General features: G+C 39.4%; 1 non-coding gene across 1 annotated transcript; it reads right to left on the bottom strand.

Moving 5' to 3' along the window:
* Positions 1-3,008: 3,008 nt before the first annotated feature.
* LOC124038853 lies at positions 3,009-3,172 on the bottom strand. Its single transcript, XR_006839456.1, has one exon. It is a non-coding gene; the product is annotated as a U1 spliceosomal RNA (small nuclear RNA).
* Between the last annotated feature and the right edge of the window lie 3,046 nt (positions 3,173-6,218).

Below are 6,218 nucleotides of genomic sequence, written 5' to 3'. Positions count from 1 at the left end.
GAGTTGTACACGAGTAATGTGGGAAGTGTTTCCTTCCAAACGTTTTAGCCTAATGGTTATAGCACCACGGTTATTGACTACTGAAAAAAGCAAATAATTTAAATGAACGTTCAATGTTATTTTGTCTGCCTGTAGATGGAGAGGTGAAAACACGTTTGAACTGTTATTTTACTCGTAAAATATGAGTGTTTTTCCATTTTCCCAGGATGCAATTCTGCATAAATTAGCATAACAAAAACATTTTTATTAAACGTGTTGATAGCTGAAACTATAATGAATTATTATAAATGCCCCTGAGTACATCCAAAAATATTCTGAAACACACATAAAGCCAAGTGAATGGAATTTGTGATTTTATTTTGTGGAATGGTCTCGTGGTTAAAATTCTGCAAAAATATGAAATGTCTGTACAACATAAAACACCAAATAATGCATGCAGAGCTGTTGAATTATGCCGATACCCACTAATAATCTAAATCCAGAAAAGATTTAAATTCTACAACCACCTAAAAGGAAGCGATTCCCAAACCTTCCATAACAAAGCCATTACCTACAGAGAGATGAACCTGGAGAAGAGTCCCTAATCTAAGCATAATCTGGTCATGGGGCTCTGTACACAAACACACCCTACAGAGCCCCAGGACAGCAGCACAATTAGACCCAACCAAATCATGAGAAAACAAAAGATAATTACTTGACACATTGGAAAGAATTCATAAAAAAACAGAGCAAACTAGAATGCTATTTGGTTGAAGAGTACACATGTGGCAGAATACCTGACCACCGTTTTTGACCCAAATTTAAGGAAAGCTTTGACTATGTACAGATTTAGTGAGCATAGCCTTGCTATTGAGAAATTTCCGTAGACAGACATGGCTCTCAAGAGAAGACAGGCTATGTGCTCACTGCCCACAAAAATTAGGTGGAAAATAAGCTGCACTTCCTAACCTCCTGCCCAATGTATGACCATATTAGAGAGACATATTTCCCTCAGATTACACAGATCCACAAAGAATTCGAAAAAAAATCCTATTTTGATAAACTCCCATATCTACTGGGTGAAATTCCACAGTGTGCCATCACAGCAGCAAGATTTGTGACCTGTTGCCACAAGAAAAGGGCAACCAGTGAAGAACAAACACCATTGTAAATACAACCCATATTTATGCTTATTTATTTTCCCTTGTGTACTTTAACCATTTGTACATTGTTACACCACTGTATATATATATATAATATGACATTTGTAATGTATTTATTGTTTTGAAACTTCTGTATGTGTAATGTTTTCTGTTCATTTTTATTGTTTATTCCACTTTTGTATATTATCTACCTCACTTGCTTTGGCAATGTTAACACGTTTCCCATGCCAATAAAGCCCAGTGAATTTAATTTAATTGAGAGAGAGAGAGAGAGAGAGAGAGAGAGAGAGAGAGAGAGAGAGAGAGAAGAGAGAGAGAGAGAGAGAGAGAGAGAGAGAGAGAGAGAGAGAGAGAGGGATAGGGGATAGAGAGAGAGATAGGGGATAGAGAGGGATAGGGGGATAGAGAGAGAGAAATGGGGATATAGAGGGACCAGGGAAAGTCTGATTGTCATGGTAAGGTTGATGAGGGGGATAGAGAGGGAGAAGAGGGGATATCTTGAGAAAAGAAAAGACCTCAAGAGAGAGAGAGAGGGAGAAAGAGAGGGAGAGAAGAGAGAGAGAGAGAGAGATAGAGAGAGAGAGAGCATAAGAGAGAGAGAGAGAGAGAGAGAGAGAGAGAGAGAGAGACAGAGATGAGAGAGAATAGAGTTGAGATTTAAGATGCCAGGGAAGATCTGATAGAGAGAGAGAGAGAGAGAGAGAGAGAGATTGAGATAGAGAGAGAAGGGATAGAGAGAGATAGAGAGAGGAGAGAGAGAGAGAGAGATCAAAGAAGAAAGAGAGAGAGAGAGAGAGAGAGAGAGAGAGAAGAGAGAGAGAGAGAGGGGAGAGAGGATAGAGGGGATCAGGAGAGGAGGGGGATAGGGGGATAGAGAGAGAGAGGGATAGAGAAAGAGAGAGTGGATAGAGAGAGATTCAAGTTAATGTCCTGTGCACAAGTACAGTACAATTCCTTTCTTGCAAGCTATAAACTCAACATTACAATTATTAATCAATAACAATGTAATACTAACAATTAAAGAAGGTAGAGCAAAAACACACAAATAAAAATAAGAAACAAGCTTGTACACAGCTATGATAATAACACACGTGAATTAACTTGGTATATAGTGGGGTCGGTTTTTAGCATCAGAAACTCCAGGTCGGGTGAACAGGAGCTCAAGATGTTTTCAACTTCGGTAAACCAGGAGTTAGTTGTTAATGAGGAAGCATATACACCTCCCCCTGCTCTTACCAGAAGCACCTGTTCAAAAGCTACAGAAAACTGGAAAAACTGTCTGGTTGAAAAACAAAGACATTCCCAAAAGTTCCTCTGTGATTCAGGCCTTTCTCGGAGTTCACAATGTTTATTTGACAAAACAACACACAGCAGCAGAGACGGTAGACCATCTGGAAGAAGTGTGCCTGTTTACAATGGGGACACAGGCCTCCTACTGTCCAAAATCAGTAAACGTTTACAGCGCCTATTATTCCCACACGGTCTCCAATCCAAGTACTAACCAGTCGCGACCCTGCTAAACTTCATGAGTTTATTACGGTAAAGTATATAAAGTTACTGAGTCTCAAAAACAAGTAAATTGAACCAAATATAGCAGCATACCCTTTTCATTAATTATGCTAAAATTGCCAATTATTTCTATTTTCCACATATTCCTAACATTAGAAAACAACACATGAATCGGATACAGCACCGAGCAAAGCGATGGACATGGATAAACTGTTGATTTTAGGATCTGTAAACAGCAGAGCTACTATAAATATAATTTCTCAACCACCCAAATGAAAAAATAAGCGTGATATATACATATCAATGCTTCGTTTAATTAAAAACGATGAACCAGAGGGTTTACTTTAACAATGAAATCAGGGGAGAGCGCGAACGCAGTCCCCCACTACCAGAAATTATGCAATCGAGATTTCCACATTTGAGAAATTCGCAGGGGTCAGCACAGCCGGAGTGCAATGGCTGAGCCTCGCCCTGGGTGAACCGCCTTCTTGATCACGGTGTCTCCCTTGCCAGGTAAGTATGAGTTGTACACGAGTAATGTGGGATAGTGTTTCCAGAACAAACGTTTTAGCCTAATGGTTATAGCACCACGGCTATTGATAAAAAAGCAAATAATTTAAATGAACGTTCAATGTTATTTTGTCTGCCTGTAGATGGAGAGGTGAAAACACGTTTGAACTGTTATTTTACTCGTAAAATATGAGTGTTTTTCCATTTTCCCAGGATGCAATTCTGCATAAATTAGCATAACAAAAACATTTTTAAACGTGTCTGATAGCTGAAACTATAATGAATTATTATAAATGCCCCTGAGTACATCCAAAAATATTCTGAAACACACATAAAGCCAAGTGAATGGAATTTGTGATTTTATTTTGCCTTTCTGTCTCGTGGTTAAAATTCTGCAAAAATATCCCCTGTGTACAACATAAAACACCAAATAATGCATGCAGAGCAGAATTATGCCGATACCCACTAATAATCTAAATCCAGAAAAGAGCCGTTAAATTCTACAACCACCTAAAAGGAAGCGATTCCCAAACCTTCCATAACAAAGCCATTACCTACAGAGAGATGAACCTGGAGAAGAGTCCCCTAATCTAAGCAGCTGGTCATGGGGCTCTGTACACAAACACACCCTACAGAGCCCCAGGACAGCAGCACAATTAGACCCAACCAAATCATGAGAAAACAAAAAGATAATTACTTGACACATTGGAAAGAATTCATAAAAAAACAGAGCAAACTAGAATGCTATTTGGCCCAAAACAGAGAGTACACCGTGGCAGAATACCTGACCACCGTGACTGACCCAAATTTAAGGAAAGCTTTGACTATGTACAGATTTAGTGAGCATAGCCTTGCTATTGAGAAAGGCCGCCGTAGACAGACATGGCTCTCAAGAGAAGACAGGCTATGTGCTCACTGCCCACAAAAATTAGGTGGAAAATAAGCTGCACTTCCTAACCTCCTGCCCAATGTATGACCATATTAGAGAGACATATTTCCCTCAGATTACACAGATTACACAGATCCACAAAGAATTCGAAAAAAATCCTATTTTGATAAACTCCCATATCTACTGGGTGAAATTCCACAGTGTGCCATCACAGCAGCAAGATTTGTGACCTGTTGCCACAAGAAAAGGGCAACCAGTGAAGAACAAACACCATTGTAAATACAACCCATATTTATGCTTATTTATTTTCCCTTGTGTACTTTAACCATTTGTACATTGTTACAACACTGTATATATATATATAATATGACATTTGTAATGTATTTATTGTTTTGAAACTTCTGTATGTGTAATGTTTTCTGTTCATTTTTATTGTTTATTCCACTTTTGTATATTATCTACCTCACTTGCTTTGGCAATGTTAACACGTTTCCCATGCCAATAAAGCCCAGTGAATTTAATTTAATTGAGAGAGAGAGAAAGAGAGAGAGAGAGAGAGAGAGAAAGAGAGAGAGAGAGAGAGAGAGAGAGAGAGAGACCAGGAGATGTCTGTTGTCATAGAGAGAGAGGGATAGGGGGATAGAGAGGGATAGGGGGATAGAGAGAGAGATAGGGGGATAGAGAGGGATAGGGGGATAGAGAGGGATAGGGGGAGAGAGGGATAGGGGGATAGAGAAGGATCAAGAGATGAGAGGAGAGAGAGAGAGGAGAGAAGAGAGAGGAGGGAGAGAGAGAGGAGAGAGAGAGAGAGAGAGAGAGAGAGAGAGAGAGAGAGAGAGAGAGAGAGAGAGAGGAGAGAGGGATAGAGAGAGAGAGAGAGAGAGAGAGAAGAGAGAGAGAGAGAGAGAGAGAGAGAGAGAGAGAGAGAGAGAGATGAGATAGAGGGAAGAGAGAGTAGAGGCAATAGAGAGAGAGTTTTAGAGAGAGAGAGGGATAAGAAGATAGAGAGGGGGAGAACAAGAAACTCAGAGAGAGAGAGTTGAGAGAAGAGAGAAAGAGAGAGAGAGAGATTTTTTTAACAGAGAGAGAGGGAGGGATAGGGGATAGAGAGAGAGAGGGGGATAGGGGGATAGAGAGAGAGAGGGATAGAGAAAGAGAGAGTGGATAGAGAGAGATTCAAGTTAATGTCCTGTGCACAAGTACAGTACAATTCCTTTCTTGCAAGCTATAAACTCAACATTACAATTATTAATCAATAACAATGTAATACTAACAATTAAAGAAGGTAGAGCAAAAACACACAAATAAAAATAAGAAACAAGCTTGTACACAGCTATGATAATAACACACGTGAATTAACTTGGTATATAGTGGGGTCGGTTTTTAGCATCAGAAACTCCAGGTCGGGTGAACAGGAGCTCAAGATGTTTTCAACTTCGGTAAACCAGGAGTTAGTTGTTAATGAGGAAGCATATACACCTCCCCCTGCTCTTACCAGAAGCACCTGTTCAAAAGCTACAGAAAACTGGAAAAACTGTCTGGTTGAAAAACAAAGACATTCCCAAAAGTTCCTCTGTGATTCAGGCCTTTCTCGGAGTTCACAATGTTTATTTGACAAAACAACACACAGCAGCAGAGACGGTAGACCATCTGGAAGAAGTGTGCCTGTTTACAACGGGGACACAGCGCCTCCTACTGTCCAAAATCAGTAAACGTTTACAGCGCCTATTATTCCCACACGGTCTCCAATCCAAGTACTAACCAGTTGACCGACCCTGCTAAACTTCATGAGTTTATTACGGTAAAGTATATAAAGTTACTGAGTCTCAAAAATCTTGAAAATAAAAGACCTCAATCCAATTTCATGAGGGCGCAAAAGTAGTAAATTGAACCAAATATAGCAGCATACCCTTTTCATTAATTATGCTAAAATTGCCAATTATTTCTATTTTCCACATATTCCTAACATTAGAAAACAACACATGAATCGGATACAGCACCGAGCAAAGCGATGGACATGGATAAACTGTTGATTTTAGGATCTGTAAACAGCAGAGCTACTATAAATATAAGCACCCAAATGATAAAAAATAAGCGTGATATATACATATCAATGCTTCGTTTACTTAAAAAACGATGAACCAGAGGGTTTACTTTCACAATGAAAT

The sequence above is a fragment of the Oncorhynchus gorbuscha genome, linkage group LG06, assembly GCF_021184085.1.
Source record: "Oncorhynchus gorbuscha isolate QuinsamMale2020 ecotype Even-year linkage group LG06, OgorEven_v1.0, whole genome shotgun sequence".
NCBI classification, from domain to species: Eukaryota; Metazoa; Chordata; class Actinopteri; order Salmoniformes; family Salmonidae; genus Oncorhynchus; species Oncorhynchus gorbuscha.
This window is presented reverse-complemented; position numbering and strand designations above follow the sequence as displayed.